This window comes from Ambystoma mexicanum, chromosome 7q (genome assembly GCF_040938575.1).
Source record: "Ambystoma mexicanum isolate Mex_15411 chromosome 7q, UKY_AmexF1_1, whole genome shotgun sequence".
NCBI classification, from domain to species: Eukaryota; Metazoa; Chordata; class Amphibia; order Caudata; family Ambystomatidae; genus Ambystoma; species Ambystoma mexicanum.
In genome coordinates, this window is record NC_090941.1 from 516,044,593 (window position 1) to 516,061,982 (window position 17,390).

The following is a 17,390-nucleotide window of genomic DNA, read 5'->3' on the forward strand; positions in this document are numbered from 1 at the left end:
GTCCTCCACACTGTTGTTTTAGTCCAGAGTGCAGATAGCAAATGAAGGTCCCGCATTTGGTCTAAATGCCATCCCTCAGGGCGTTTTGAGGATTGTGCACCAACCGTGGGTCCGGTTCACTTCCCTTCCTTTCTCCATGCAGAAGTTTGGCAGGGGATGCAGGATAGGTGTTTCATCCGTGAAATTCTTGTGTTTGCTGGACTTAACAGGAGATTCCGGGATCCTTGGGGTACCTTTCAAAAAAGCATTGGCAAAGCCAATAGTTCTGGCTTCTTAAATGTAGATGTGCCTTGTCCTGAGGTGCAGCGCATGCTTTAGAAACACAAAAACACCAATGATAACACTGTAATGCAGCACAGTAGTGAAAAACACATCAAAGTACCAACCGCCAGGGAAACAAATCGTTTTTTCAAAGCATCATTCACAAATCTGAAGTGCATACTACCAAGGTTTTACAACCTGGAAACACTAGTTAACAGTGTCTGTTAAACTACTGGGACCCTTTCTGGGAGTGAGGGGGACCCCCAACTTGGATGCAGCACACAAGTGCTGAAGATCATTAATTAACTGGTGTATCTAAACAGAGGATGCGACTGTACATTCACACTTTGACCTCAATTAAACCACACCTCCAAAATCTTCCAATGAAAGTGATGTTGACCTGGCAGATAAAGGGGACGAGAATCTGAACGGAAGCTCCGCTCGTACTACTAGTGGAGCATGAAAGAGAACATTCAAGAGCAACAGAACAGATAGAAATTTCAAAGAAGGAAATCGCAGATATGAAGGCTTTGGAGTTTACAAAAGAGAAGAACTATCAGAAACTATATGAGATTGTAAAGGATTATCAGGATGAAGTGAAGTTGCGGAAAATGAAAAAACCTTCATAGAGAAGCACTCCGAATTCCTCACCAGGGAGTTCGGGTATTGAATCAGACCCTGATGCAGCAAGTGGCATTAATGAGTAGGCCAGACTATCCAAACTCTCACCTGGGAAGGGCTTCATGAATCAAATTAAGAGCTACAAGAAGGGCAACAGAAATTTAACCACGAAACAAGTCCGTTTTTAATTACCAATGAGGCCCAAACATGTGAGTGCTTGTGCAATGAAAATGCACAATATTGAGCCTAGCTTGGAGAAGGGCCTAGGCGGCTGAAACACGTGTTTTCACATATATGCATTTAATGTAATATCAAGAATAAATTACGAAATTATGAGCCGAAATCGGCTTTTGAAAACATTATTTGAATGTCTGGACCAAGAGTACAAATTTGTATAAACAAATAAAGCATGCTTCAGTATTTTGAAGGGAAGATACGGCTTTGCTAGAAAAGGCGTGCAGGACATCTAAGGCGATAACACATGAAGAGACAGTGAAGCTGCTAGCGGACTTATGTAACAGTTTTATGAAGGGGTGGTGAATGAATACAATTCCATAGTACAGCTCTGACAACTAAATTCTGTTCACGAAGACAGACCACATCTGAAGAGAGTCCTCTGCAGCGGTGTTTCGATCAGCTTGGCAAGCTGTCTCTATCCTGAACTGCCAAACCCTTTCTGAGACTGCATCTGCTAGGGCAGAAAACATTTCTGGAATATCAGAGATTGTTCTAACTGCAACCCATCAGAACAGGTCTAGGTAAGTGAAACTCAGAAGCCAGGCATAAGTGTACAGTGGCGGCTGGTGACCTTGAAAGGTGGTGGGGCGTAAATTTGTTGGTGCGGATTTTGGAGCGAGCAAGCGCATGACCCGGCATGACCTGGTAACTGGCCATTTGCGGGAGCCAGCCCAGGATGCAACTCCGACGGCAGCTGTGCCGGTTTTAACCTGCTTCATCTAGTTAATTCAGTAAACATTAGTCTAGCCCTGCTTGTACTTTTGCATTCTGGGACTTGAAGTCCTGGATTTCCCCATTATAAAACCTGGACTACAAGTCCCAGAATGCAAAGATAAAACTAGGGCTGGGCAGACTTACCTTTCCCTAATGGAATGGATAATGTTGGGATGTATGCAATGAGACCTGCACTCCCAACGTTGGGCAATTCCAAAAAGCCTCGATTTCAATCGTAGCTTCATTGTGAACAAAGCATTCAAAGTGCGATTTTCTGAGGTGTCCTTAATAGCGATATACAACACATGCACGTTTTAATGTTGCAACAGTATATCTTTGCACATTGTTTTATTGGTTAAAAGAGGTGCGACTCGGACACTACCAGTCTGAATTCCTAGGTCGAAAAAATATATTTGATCCTTTTAACGTGTTTTTAGAAGTTCTGAAAACGTTCAGTAAAAAAATGCCACCTTTCACTGCTGTCCTGCTGGAAATCATTATTCGGCTTCACTGAGTGTGGGTGCCAGCGAATAGGGGACACAACGCTCGCTAGACGAGAAAGCTCTGTGGGCTGGCCTTGGGCTTCATGCCTGAATCTGACCGTGGGGAATTCTGGGTGGAAGGGTCCGTCGCCTGCAGCATTGAACAGAGCAGCTGTATGTCCCCGTGCCCCAGGATGCTTCTCAGTTTAAGGCAGAGCAGTGGGGCTGGAGGCTCGGGGCCGAGGGGCATGGAATTGGTTCCCTTCTAACCCAGAGGGTTGACAGACAGACTGAAGAGGTCACAGGGTGAAAGGGGAGAGGTAGGCGGTGCGGAGGAGCAGACTAAGAGAAGGACAGAGTGAGGGTACAGAAGTGGACGGGGGAAGGCAGTGTGAATAATAGCTGAGAGCATTGGTGGTGATAGGGCGCCCACTAAGAAGGCAAGAGGGGCTGGCACAGGAAATAGGGCACGGTAGGGGAAGGGAGAAGGGCTGTGGTGCAGCGAAACAACAGAAGAGGGAAAGGAGTGTGGGCAGGGAAGGGCAGGAAAATAGGAAATATCTCCAGAGTGTAGGGCCTGCAGGCATCAGGCCGGATGGAGGTAGGAGAGTGGGTGGCGGCTGCAGCAGACAGGCAGCTGGCCTGACTACAGGCAGAGAGGCAAGCGCTTCTGGGAACGGTCTGGTATAGATGGCGGCGCTAGCCCTTACTGAACCCCCCCCAACCCTTGACATTTATGCCATGCTAAGCCACACAAATAATGTACACAATTAATCAGATTGGTGGAATCCCCAGGGCAGGGCTCCAGGACCAGGACGGTCGGGGGAGCACTGTCCCTGGGGAATGAAGGCCGCCCCAGGCGGTCACCACCATCACTAAGTTTAAGCCCTAACAAAGTCGAACTACTTAGCCTCACGCCATTAACCTATTAACCTGCAAGAACAGGTCTCGACAGCACCCAAACTCAGCAGCGCACTAACCCGCATGAACAGAAGCGTCTATGACAATGTAGCGTAAATAAACGCATTACTGTGCAAGGTGTGACACAATCGCTAGGATCAAAGTTTTTCAGGCAAACACCTACTGCATGTATTTTTGACAGACTACAGACGCTATTATCTTGACTCACGGCCAAAGCTGGGTCTAAAGCTCAGACCTTGGGACAACGCAGACCACGTTCCACAGAAGTCACAAAGTACCAAAGCCAAGTGTTCATGTTTGTGTCACAGAAGAAGAGCTTTCAGGGCAGCTTCTCGAGTGTCGTGATGTCTTCTTCACACACACACAGTCCACTCAACAAGGAACCGTATTTCTGTCTGCACGCAGCGCTGTGTGCGCCGAATCACATTAATGTAATTGGCTCGAAAACAGCCAATGACATTCAGTGATTTGCTGTTGCTGTGCAGAAGTCCTCAGCAGGTGCGCTGTTTGCGCACACATTATGACTAGCGGGGCCACCACTCTAGCGCCCCGCTAGCCTTTGCACTGCCATGGGGGTTACGTAAAGTGCGTGGAGCTACCAGCTCCACATACTTTACACTGGAAAAAGCTGCGTAAAAGGGGACGCGCCCCTCTGAAACAGCCCGGCAAGCCATGAACATCAGGGAGCCTCTGTTGGAGCAGCATTCATTTAAAATGAGAATGCTGCTCCAACAGATTTATTTGGTTTGCAGGCAGCGCTGCAAAAAAAAAATGTATGCAGACGAATACTTTCTGCAAAAAAAAAGAAAATGCATGCAGACTAACACTTTCTTGACAACTGACGTGCTCTCTGGTCACGGCTCTCTGGGGGGGGCGACGCCCCCCCGCCCATTATAAGCGGCCACCACTGTAAGTGTATCTTTCTAAATTTTCTCTTCACAATCACAACGACCACCACTTCCTTCCCCATCCACGTCATTTCCTCCTTCACCTCTCCTCCTCCGTCATGCCCCACCCTTTCCAATACCGTGTCCTGTCAAGGACACATCTTCCCCCTGCTTATGCGTTCACGTTTACATTTCTTCCACCCATTGAAAGGTCTTCGTATCACTCTACTTGAGCATTGGTGGAACACTTGGGTTGTCCTGTTGCTGGATTACAGGGACTTCCCTTGTTGGGTCGTCATCCTTTGTTCCATCTGATCTTGAAGGTTTTTTGGGGTGGTCAAGAAAGGTCCCCACAATCAAGAGGGGTTCATGTTGTGCGTGCCATATTTGTGAAGGGGGTGCAGCAAACGGGGCGCGATGTACAATTTCATACGTATCCTGTGTAGTTAAATGTGAATGGGATATGTTTCTTTAGTGATACCTTTTGTTTAAACTTGATACATATTGTATTTGCACACATGTACAAAGATGAAATGCTAAAATTGCCACAAGAAACATAAGCACAATTCACACATGGTGTGCTCCGAAATACGACAGGGATTTTTTTAATGGGCATGCAAGGACAGAACCTGTCCTGTCCTGAAGAACCCACTGGAAAAAAGAGATGACATGCATGTACTCTGAGAAACATATAAAATGGATTTATAAATCTGTATGTAGTGGGTTTTTACGAATTCATTCTGACTCTAGAGCCAGCAGTTTGTGGAGTGACTTTCAGGTGGCTGGGAGATTATAGTTATACAGATTTGTGGGCTGGGGTAGTAACAATTGTTAACCAAGCAGATGGCTAGCTGTTAAACAAGATGCAATGTTTATGGCTTGGTAGTTCCGCAGGAGACTGACATAATCTCGTTAAGAACATTCAAGTTTCGCAGAAGGACCCGGCCAATTGTTTGACCAGCAATAAATATGGGTGAAGTAACACTCAAGGTTAAAGTGATTGAATCCCCGGAGTTTCAGTTGCATTCTCAGATGTACTGTGCCTGATAAAATGGCAGTTATTTAGATTAGAATGTTTCAAAGGAGCCAGTAAGCCGAGGTGGATGAGATGGTTATCGTCAGTTCAAATAGAACCCGTTTATTCAGCCTTCCTCGTGTTGCCCGGAATATCCATGTGAACCATGTGCAATTACAATAAGGTTAATGGGCTCAGGCCTGTTGTTACTACCAATGAATTAGGTTTGTACAAAAATGCTCAACTGTCTGATGATGTCATGACCTACCACGGACGAATCCCAAGAAGGGGTGTGTTATGAATATGATCTGCAAATGGTAAAGATAACAAGTGGCCAATGAGAATCAAAAATTGGGCAAAGATGGGATTTCTTTGTAGGGGTTTACTCCAATCACATGTGGGGGTGGATTGTAATAAAATATATGGGAGTGTTTTAACTGTTGCAAAAATGTATATAATGTGTCAACTTATGTGATTCAGTGAGACTTGGGTTAGTTTGGCTCAATAGAGTCATCTAGCTGCTCCCCGGACGATTGTACAATAAACTTGCTTTTGGTACAAAATGTGAATTTGATTCTTAGGTGGTGGGCTCGCTTTGTGTCAAGGTGATTAGGGGCCTGTGTAAAGACTGGAGGGGGGTTTCTGTACTCCTGCCCTCTATATAGCAGAGTAGAAGCACAGAGTACCCCCACCAGGATTCTCTATATGATAGCTATGGTCGAGCAATCAAGGCTTAAGCTCTCAGCAGGTGAGGCGGGCTGGTTTCTAAGTACAGTGTAGTCCCCAAGCCCCCACAAAGGTATGTCCCCACACTATGTAAGGATATAACACAGTTCTTTATATAAATAAGGTTCAATATATATACAATCAATAACACATTTTGTTCTCTGGCAATTCTACTATGGTAAATATGTACAGTGTACATGGTACCACTCTTATCTATCGACTCCTTTAAAATGCACCAGCTGCTGACAGTTCAAATGACATACGAATCAAATAGTAAAGTGAATCGACAATAGACAATGGAAGGAAGACAAGTTAAGTTAAGCAAGGACTTCTGCACAGGAGTCCCACATGGACTCCTGTGCAGAAAACAACACAGAACACACATGATAAGGGAGTATAGGACAACGACATGGAGGCCCTGTCCCTCCAATGCATTTCCAGCATCACAGCCTGCCCCTACAAATTTGGCGACCACAAAGGTATCCCAGGCTTTCTGAGATGTTGGGGATCTCCTGTCTGCACGACTCAGCTGCATCGCCTCTCTGCAGGTACCAGTCGTCTGTGCACGGTGAAAAAAAGAGGTCTGTGGGCGCCATTTGTGTTATGGAGTATGACTTCCTTTTGCTGACAGTCGTTTTTTCAAAAGAATGTTTTCTGAAACAATTCCATCGAAAAAAACTCATCTAAATATTTAAAGGGGGGGTATGGGGTTAAAAAAGATGGGGAGGAGGTGGGGTTAATAACAGAAATCAAGATTTTGTGGGGGAGGACGAGTGGGCCCAAATATTTTTTGAAACATTTTGATAAGGTTTTCGATGGGAATTATTTCAGTAAAAAAATCCATAGAAAAAAGTACTGTCAGTAAAACACCATAGAACCAGTTAAAGGCTTGTCTATTCATCACAGGTGTGGTGCCATGGCCCAGCTGTGCTGGACGACTTCAAGGAGCACCACATCGGAGCACCTAGGGGTCACGAAAGTGCACTTTGGGGGATAAACCAAGAAAGGAAAAATGGGTATAAGAGCTTTGTTTCTTTGATTTAAGAGGTTTGGTAAGGGCAAGATTGGAGTGAGTGTGTGACGTTAGTCGAAGTTACGTAGATTGAAAGGGTGAGTGCTTTGAAAGAGTGCGTGAACTGTTTTACACTGTAAGTCCCTTGTATATATTTTTACCAAGTCCATTTTAGAGGTGTTATGTGGTGTCGCACCAAGCACGGCCATTGTGAGGTTTGTCCTGATACCCTTCAGAATGCTTGTCTGGTTGGCTGGAGCCACCACCTACAGGTTGGTTGGCTTCTTATGGTAAATCCAACTGTAGATCCCTTCCTGAATGATTCCCTTGGTATCTTTCATACTGTATGGACTGTGCGGGCAGAGCTCTCTCCTCGCTTTTCCTGGTTAGTCAAAGTAGTGAAGGGGAAACTTCCTGTAGTCCAGGAAAGACAGTATTGTAGCAGAGAAGACAGTACTTGTGATGGAGAGCAGCGATGCTGTAGTGAAACACAATGCACTCATTTTATGCTCCAGTGAAGGAGATATCTCTGAAATATTGTCCGCAAGTATTTTTTGATAAGATGCTGTCTTTTGTGTAAGAGTGAGTAGTAGAATTAAAGCAAGTAGCTGAGCGAAGTGATTACAGTGAAAGCTAGTACGGTGAGCGATTGTGGGAAATGACTAAGAAACTGGGAGGGGTGTTCTTTGAGGAAATATGTGCCACAGGTTCGGCTTCAGTGTTATTTTTTGTGAAATTGGTTTCGGTAAATTGGGTTGGAGTATGGAGACGCCGCTCAATTATTTGTGTAAAGTACTTCTTGGCTATAAGGCCAACATTCTAAAATATCATCAGAAATGGCTACCGGAAAATATGGGAAAATGCTAAATTCCCGGCCTATCGAGGGGACCCATAATGAGGGCATATTGGAGAATGTTCACACTTTTTTATCTACGAGGCACAAGGTCTCGAAATAAGAGAGACGGTTGAACATTTTAGAGCTCTGGAGGATGTATGAAAAAGACAAGAAGGCGCATAGTGTTTAAGTCTCAGAGAAGGTGCCGAAAAAGGAGGGTGCAGGAATTTCTTCCGCACCACCCCCATATGGGTGCTATCCTTTATTGCTCACACAGGGGTACACAGACCCTGAGTTTACAACTTAATTTTCCCAAGCGGCCACTCCAGTGGTTGCGAGACAGACACAGGTGATGCCTCCATCCACTGCGATGCCTATGAAGTGGGATAGCGTTAAAAGCGAAAGGGTAACTGCTTTAAGTCTTAGGGCTACAGAAAGACTGCGAATGGAGAGCCGAAAGGGAATAACTTCCCTGACTGCTAGGTTAGCAGATATTTTAAGGGTGGACAGAGGTCGAAGTGGGCGGGAACGATCGGGAGCGGTGCTCCTATACTTTTTATATTTACGTTTCACTGTTCCTATACTTTTATTTTACTAAAGAAGCCGTTCTGGAATGGTTTAGTTTTAAAATAAAAGTGTAGGAAGAAGTTGAAGCTTGCAGTTCAGTGCACTGCACTGCACATTCCCAAAAATAGCAGGTGTTACTGTTTGTGGGTTTGGATTGTGTGTGGGAGGGGGCGCAGTGATGGGGTTTGTGGGGAGCGGGGCAGACCAGCAGCAAACATAGTTCCACTGCTTCTTTTCTTACACTTTGACAACTGAGGGTGGAAGAACGGGAGAGAGTGAGGCCAGAAGCTAGAAGAAGGATTGAAGGGAGGAGGAAGTGGTTAGGCCTTTTCCTGCTAGGATAAAGGATAGGCTGAAAAGGGTGGTATAGGCACAGGAGTGTGGAAAAAGTGAAAGAAGCGCTGAGGCTAGCAGAGAAAGAGGTAATGCTGTTATGGCGGCAAATAAATGAAAAGCAGGAAGCAGTGACTAGACAGGCAAAGGATGTAGAGGAAGGACGATGGAGGCATGGACAAGTTCTTGACAGGTTGGATGAATCAGTGATCAGGGAGGCCAATGGAGAATAGAAATATTGCCATGGGTACAGGGTTTGAGCAAGGTGGACGGGAGCTGGCACCCTATGGTAGTGCCAAGTATGCTTCCTTGCCTGTATAAGTGTCAGGGGAAAGAATAGCAGGAGCAGGAAATGAAGAGGAATGGGAATCAGATGCCGATCAGGGTGTAGGAGCCTTGCCTCATGTTCCAGTAGAAGTAACAGAGTACACCATGGGGTCTTGGCCGTAGCAAGTAGCAGTCAAGATATGGGGAAGCCCCGGTGAAAACAGATTTAACTCAGTTTCTGTTGCTCCAGAAGGGTCTGGGAAAGGCATATTATGTCCTGTGGTCACACATAGACTGGAATAACTTGATGAAGACACTCCCTTCAATCACTGCAGGGGTGGAGGAGTGGATTTATGCATTAGAGAAACACCCTGCACGTGTCATGTTGGCCATAGAAGACATGAAGAACTTATTCATGGCCCTAATGAGGGAGTGGACAGATGAGCTTTAGATGATATCAGGGTATGCAGGAGTTCAGTTGGCTACAAATGCACATGATGGAGCAGCTTTTAATATTTGCAGGGTGCAGGTATGGCGGCCTTGCGGATTATGTATCCCAATACGCTGGATATAAATTCAATTCTAGCCAAAACTATGAAATTGGATGATGCTCCTGCCACACACATTCAGTTAACTCAGGGGATGTCCAGGGCAGAGACGGGAGAAGCGTGGGGCAAGAATGTGGCCATTTCTTTTACTATGTGCTAAAGTTGGGACTTCCCAAGGAAGTTCAGCACGATTTAGATAAAGTGGTTGGGATGGAGGCCAAGAGTTGGCCAGGAATTCAAGCACATATTGTGCATTTTTGTAAAAAGTGGCAAGAAAAGGAGACTATAGAACAGGCACCTGGTCCAAGACAAATGAGAGGGTTTCCAAGGGGTAGGGAAGGATTTCCGTAAGGAAGTGGGTCATTTGGTGGCTTTGGAGGAATGGGGCCCCGGTTTAATGTGCCAATGGGAAACTATGGAGGGTCCTAGGGGAATCAGTGTTGGTCGTGTGGGAGGTTTGGACAAGTGCCACAAGATTTTCGAGACGGGTCACAGTATTTAAACGTTGGAGCTCAGCAGTTGCAATCCCCTACCCTGCCATATGCCCCAGACACTTGCAATTGCAGCAAGCATGGGTTGAACAGAACCCGGCCACTGGGGCTCCACAGACCTATGGGATCCCACCACCTATGCCAGCACAAGCATCTGTACAGACTCGAGCAAATGTTTTTGGAGTGAGTCCTTTTTTGCTCCTCGGTGCAAATATGTACCAGGATAGGTCACCCCAAACGGGTCTCCGATATGTCCAGTCCTGTCCATTACCACCAATCCAGAAGAGAAACTCCAGATAGATATGCAGGAAGGTGACCAAACGTTCTCATTGGTGGTCAACACAGGGGCTACAAAATCTTCCATTAATGAGGGTGAGTTCCCTAGTAAGGCAAAAAGATGGACACGGGGATTCTCTGGGGCTATCCCGTTGGTTCCTTATACTGAAGATCTACATATCAAGGTAGCTACACACAATGTACCTCCTCCTTTGTTGTGTTGCACAGATACCCCAGCAAATCCTCTGGTTTGAGACTTTTTGATTAAGTTGCAGATGTGGATTGCTTTTTATGAAGGCTGGTATAATATGCTCAACTCGAGGTTTGCATCTGATAAGAGAAGCAGCATGTTTGCATGCATACTGTAGCAACAGAGCTATAAAGGGGGTACCTGTACATTCGGCCTGGTTTCTTTATGGGGCAATGTTTTTTTTGCATTGGAGGAGAGCACCACTTGAGCCCTCGCAAGATTGTGATGGGCGTAGGCTACTGGGGGGGGGTCAGAAAAGTCTGGCGGACAACTTTTGGATGATTTCTCAAAATATGCCATTTTACAAAATCATACATTTCATTTAACACCTCACATCCCCTACTCTAACGAGGATTTCCTTGCCTATCAAAACTTAAAGAAAACACTCCAGCAAAGGATATCTGGCTGCCACACTTAAGCATACAATAGACAAAAAAATGTATATGGCAATTCACAATAAACATCAACAATGATATTTCTCATACATTCACAGTCTCTCTTTATAAACCTGGGTGAGCTCCTCTTCCCCAGGTTTCAAGTTAGGTTCAGTTCCAATGTTCAACATAAAGAAACAAGGAATTCCGGGTTTGCACCAAAGTTCCAATTCTGTTCTTGGCTCCTTCGCTGTGTCAAAAGAAAGTTCTGTCAACCAATGTTCAACCAACAGAAAGGTTTCTCTTCTTCCTTGAACAACAATTTTGCACTTCATCAAATAGCATCAATGATATTCCAAGTCAAGATGCTTTGCCATAACTTATAAATGTTAGCGAAGAGAGACCATTCCTTGTAAGATTCAAAGAAAACCCAATTTCTGGCAAGGTAAAAGAAACGCAGCTTCTCAAGTTTCTCTTGATAGCATTAGAAATTACAGCTTATATTGTTGTCAGGATGACTTCACAGCACCTCTGCTTGCACCTGAATAACTCTTAATCCAGGTTAGCTTCTGCAAGGATTCAGCATTCAGGTCTACTCGCCTGCCCCATAGTGTTCCACATTCAATCGTGCTTCTGAAGTATTAAATCTACTGACAACCAAAAGCTTTTAACCACAGCTTCAGTAGTCTTTAATTCTGTGATATTTAGCAACTTAGAAAAGACAAGATTCACAACATTGTTACTCAACCTCTTCAGGTAGGCAGGACTCTATTCATCTGAACATTCTCCTTTCCAAAGGGCAGCTTCTTTGCAACAACCACCAAACTGCCATTATGGATATAATTATAGCTTCCTCCTAATGGCTTTGGCAATGTGCGTTACACCAACTGGTTAGGGAAATTTACCATCAACAAGCTTTACCTTTTCACAGTCTAGCATTCACTTTTTGCTTCCTGCCAACCAGAGTAGCTTAACTGTATGCTGTGTTGTTAGTCTCTTTTGGCTTTACACAATATTTAAACAACCCTTGGCTCCAGCAATGCTTGTATCTCTCTTGGCCTTGGGCAATGGATGTACCACTCTTTGGCTATGAGAAATGCTTGTTTCACTCTTGGCTTGGGCAATGCGGGTTCCCCAACTCACAATTAGTAATGTTCAGTCACTTAACTTCAGTGTCACATTGTTTTTGACTGTTTCACAATTGATCATTAGGTTAACCTTGACCTTAGAATCACCTTTAGGCATACACAATCAGTCTCATCAGTTTTCAGAGGTTTGCATATTCAATTAATTTGTTTGTAAGCATTTGAATCTTAAGCAAGTGAACTTAATAATGTTCACTTGTATGCGATTGCTACTTTTCATTCTTCTCATTGTCCGACAATCAACGGTTGGTTGATTCACTCGTACATGAGTGACTCTGCTTCGATACAGTTACCTGCCTTTGTTTGTGCAAGGGATCAGAATGCCTGTTAACGCTCGCCAGCTTCTGTCTTGCTCCCTTCGCATTCTGCAGGGCTGGGACTACTTCTGACCTTCTTTGGTCCTGCCACGCAGTCAAGGAGCTCCTCTCGCTCCTGGGACCCTCAGTGAATAACACTCTTCAGTCACGGTCTCTGGCACACCTCCTGCTGCGCAATCTCTGCAATCAAGTTCACATGGGGAAAAGCAGTCTTTTTTCACGCCTTCCACTGCTCAACCTCTGCACTTCAGATTTAGGGGAAACTGGACCCTCTCAGGACAAGCAGCTGAAATCTGCTTAAAGTCCCAGCGCTGCTCCTCACGCTTTTCTGCTTGGATTGCCAATACTGTGTGCTCTGCTTCTGCTGCTGTGGCCATTCCAGAGACAGCTCCATCTTCATTTCCTTCTCCTTCTAATGGCCTGCACCTGAGGGGGCCTTTTAAGCCTCTGGGCTTCCCTCAGGTGTGGTTTAGTATCCTTAACAGGTTGACTACTACTCCCGCAACATTGCTCTTGAGCCCTCTTCCTCATCCCAGTATTTAGGGAGTTATGGGACTTGTAGTCCCCAACACCAAAATTAGATTTTTTAATTTCTTCTACATGGCAATAAAGCCATTCAAAGTGTGAGATTGCAGAGAAAGTTAAAGGGGGTTTCCCAGTCTTCCTGACCTGTTCTCCCCACCCCCCCCGTGTGATCCTCCTGCAGAACACCACGGCCAGGGTCGGGATCAGGAAGCGTCTACCCTTCCAAGGCCACATGAAAAGGGTCCCAGTCCAGGTTTACGGGGGGAATCATTGCTGATACATCGGTACTACTTACAACCTCAGTAAACTTAGCAACAAATACACCACCTTCAACATCGATGGCAACACCATCAATGTTGCCAAAGAGGTAAAGACCTTAGGTTTTTACCTAGACGCAACCCTCACCTTCACCAAACAGGTCAACTCTATGCCCTCTGCCACTGCTTACAACTGCAAGCTAATTAGAGCTGCGAAGCATTTCCTATCTACGAACAGCTGCACCACCTCGGCGAGAGCTCTAATTCTATCCACATTGGACTATTGCAACTCCCTATATCTGGGTGCCAATAAATACATCACTAGCAACATTCAGATTCTCCAAAACAACGCCCTGAGAGCAGCGTTAGGTATAGCAAAAAACATATCAGAGGCAAGAGGACAGAATAATTGGCTCAGTACCATCGAAAAAATCTTCCTAAAAATGGCCTCATTGACACAGAGATTTAACAGAAAATCCTCCAATCGACCAACAAGAACCGCCAATTCAAATTATCTGCTGGTACCAAGGTTTAAACTTACCAAAGTTGGAGGGTCCAGTCAAAGCTGCAGAGCTTTGGAACTCTCTACTCCCCTCTCTGAGGGCAGATCAAACGTACTGGCACTTTAGACGTAACATCATTAATTGGATTAAAGAAAATGACCACTAAATGGAGGGTATCCGCCCGCCGGTCTCAACTTCAATACCTGCATTGTATATAGTTTGCTCTTTATTATATCTTATTTGTATGTCTATGCCTATCTGCTTGCATATAATAACCAAATGCCCCTGACTTCTGACTGTAAATAATTTGTATGTCTGTATCCTTGTTGTACAGCTGTGTAACCTAAACTGAAAATATTCATGTTTTCCTCTGTGCCCTGATACCCTTGGGTCTGGTGCGCATTACTAATAAACAAACATCAACATACACATATCACTCTCACCTACATGCACTGCATCAGATGCACACAAGACCGCAATGGTCGTAGGAGAGATGTTTAGGGAGTCCCTTAGGGCTTTAACCGAAAGTGTCAAGATTATGCCTTCAAAGATTGTGTCTTCTCACCAACAGACTACAGGAGGAAGCAGCAAGGAAACAGACAATCAACGCAAGCAAAAGTAACTCCCGGGAAACCAAGTTTTTGTTCGGATCTTCGTCCGCTGTTGGAATGAGCAGCGTTTTTATGGGCTGCACCAAGTTATTTATGTGACTCCGACTGCTGTGAAGGTGGAGGGCAAACAAAAAAGATCCAAAGACTGTATGGAATGAATTCAAATCAAAAATAATTTTCAATTACATACTTGTTCATACATTGGTATCCAAAGATATCCCAATTTAATTACCCTTAAGGAACCAGAACATAAGCTAGAGAAGTGAGAAAGACAAAGAGTTTGTCTTACAAATAAATCCTATGTGTTATTTGAATGGAAAGCTCAACTTTCTTCATAATCAAAATAGTGTATGGTCAAGAAAAAGAGGCTTTCAACACAATAACTTGAAAGAAAAAAGAAGAAAAAAGACCTAAAAGTGTCAGGACTGAAAGTCAAATAGACAATCCTAATATAAAGGTGTATACATTAGTGGAACACATTACACAAATCACATACATTTTGATCTACTGATGAAAATAGAGAAACACATAATTTAAACCAAACAAAATCAATATTTGGACAGGTGGTAAAGAATGATGAATAAATACACATTCACAATTAATCATACAATGGTATGAATTTACAGGTCTGCCTACGTAAAGTTGCACCATTACTTGTGTCAAAAACAGGTCTAGAATGATGTTGCCTCATGAATTATAAAGTTCCATCTCTCTTAGACCTATATACGTTTCAGCGGACCACCTGTTGAACCGTCAATGTTAAAGAAACGCCTTCCTCAGGGCAGAAAAGTAGATAATGATCCCTATGGGGAAGCAGGCAAACAAAAAATTACTAGAATTTGCAAATACACTTTTATATAGATTATGTTCGGTTAACAGGGTAGTTAAATACATTATTTAGTAAACAAATTTGACTACAAATTTAATTTGTCCAAAAAAGAGCCTTACCCGCAAAAATGCTGGGGGAAATACTCTGGACAAAGTTTCTGACAAAAAACCGGTATCGCTAATGAACAGCCGCGTAACAGCACGATGAACAAATCAGGACCAGCCCTCATCTAGAACATTGAGAAATTCGCAAATTAGTCCCTTCCTGAATCTGTCACAGAATCCTCATAATACGTAAAAAGAGTAAAGAAACACAGGAAAGACCAACCAAAAGGTGCCTACCTGGTTGTAAAGAATAGTCATACATCTGTAATGTGATGAATTCTCAAATGGTGTATGAGCAAAGTGGCACTTTAAATGTTGTTAAGCTTCCTTGTCTTGGTTCAATCTAGGTGAAGTTAATTAATTTCTTGTTGTTTGTGATTGTCGCAATTTCATACTTGTTACAACAAAGGATATGATTTAAAAAAAGGAAACCTCTTACTTGTATTGAATTGTTTCTGAATGCTCGTTTACTGGTGGAGCTCGCCACTAAATTGAGTAAGATTGGGGCCGGGGTTCATGTAAAAATCAGAAAACCTGTACCAAACGGAAAGAGAGAAATAAAAGAAATAGATCAAGATCACGGTTTTCTCTCTGAGGTACTTGTTGGGTGCAGATGGTAATTTCTACATCTTTAAGAACAAATGAATGAAACCGCAAAGTTACATGTTCCAGAAAAATAACTGTTCTCTCGTGGAAATGACTGTAATTGTCAGTTTTGGTCATAAAAAGGTGGGACACTGTAGGTTAGCGGTGTCTGACTGTGAAAACAAATTAAAAAATCTGAAGACCGTCATGCAGCCTTACCCGTGTTCCTGCCTGCAGAGTGACCGAATGAATCGTGGATCCGAACAGAAACTGACTGGTTGGGAATCTGCACGGAACATATTGCCGTGCAGAAGTATTTCCTGTTTTATGATGTGGCAGTGCGGGATTGGATAGACGTGACACACCCTGTCGACACACCGTTCAGCGTGAAAGAGATCTGATTGGGCCATAGATTTGTGATGTGGCAAAGCACAATTGGATGGGGCTGGCACACCCTCTTCTCACGCTGTTCACCGTAAATGAAGTATGGTTGGGCCACAGGAGCAAGCCCTTCCTATCTACCACCCTGTCCGCACGTAATCTTGCGATACGGGTGGTGCTTTTGTAAAGTTAATCTGCCGCAGAGTGTGAGCGTTTGCAGACCTGCGTAGAAAAACGGATAGCCAATAATAGATGTAAAGAATTACACCTGACAGTCAGCGTTGCTGAAATAGGTAAGAAGTTTAGTGTGCAACAAGTAATCGCCGATAGATGCTTGGATTCCTAGTAAAGAACGCGCGAGGGTAGTACCAATTGGATTAGGTATTGATGCTGTCGGAGTTGGGAGCGCAAAGGGGGCGTGTCAAAGTATATTCCTGGTAATTGAAAACGGAGCCCCCGTTTTCCACTTTATATGCACAAGTCCAAGGGGAAGTAACTGGATGCATGTGCAGTGATATAAATTAAAATACAGCCAAGTTGGGAAAAAATTGATGAGCCACACATAGGCTGCACTTTGTTCCCGTATCAGTGACTGGATGCATGTGTAGTGATATAAATTCCAATATAACTAAGTTTTGAAAAATTGATGAGACGCACATAGGCTACACCCAGGTTGACATTGATAGCTAGAGACCCAAGGTTATGATGTGTAAACATGGAAAGAGACATATGTGCTACAGGGGTGGAATACATTCTTCATTTAACCCTTTGGTATGGGTTTCCATCCGGAAACTCCAACAGGCTTCTTTGTCAAGTAAACTTTTGGGTATGTTAGTAGTGTCTTTTACCACATCTAGTACCCACCACAGTAAGTCATTGGGTGAATGAAGGTGGAGGGCAACAAGAGCTAGATCTACATCACTGACATACAATGGGATACTGGTACCCCTCCACCGGCACAGGATCAGGCTCAAAGTAAAGTATGCCCGAAAGATCTGCGGTTCACTCCAGTGGAAAAGGGGGGTGCAAACGAAAATCTGGGACTTGAATCTCTTTATTTAGAAAAAGAAGAAATATTCAAATTCATGATGTACGTTAGATTGAGTGTTTATATGTACTGTGTTTTCTTTGTCATCATGTTCAAAGATGGCAACAAGTGTAAATGTAGGTCTAAAGTCATCTGGTTTTATAGAATCTCAGGATGTATTGTCAAGAGTAAGAAGTAGTATTGATGTTGATTTTTTTGGATAATGGGGATAATGAAATAGATCCCACAACAAATGCACATGGTTTTGCAGTAGATAATGTATTGTACC

The 17,390-nt window shown here is 44.0% G+C and overlaps 1 long non-coding RNA gene across 1 annotated transcript in view; it reads right to left on the reverse strand.

Annotated features, from left to right (window-relative positions):
• Positions 1-16,026, reverse strand: part of LOC138528462 (uncharacterized) — a 48,229-nt gene extending 32,203 nt beyond the window's left edge. Inside the window, exons 1-2 of the long non-coding RNA XR_011284153.1 lie at positions 15,913-16,026; positions 15,548-15,642 (exon numbers count right to left, since the gene is read on the reverse strand). This is a non-coding gene — a long non-coding RNA (uncharacterized lncRNA). The remainder of the gene's footprint in view (positions 1-15,547; positions 15,643-15,912) is intronic.
• Between the last annotated feature and the right edge of the window lie 1,364 nt (positions 16,027-17,390).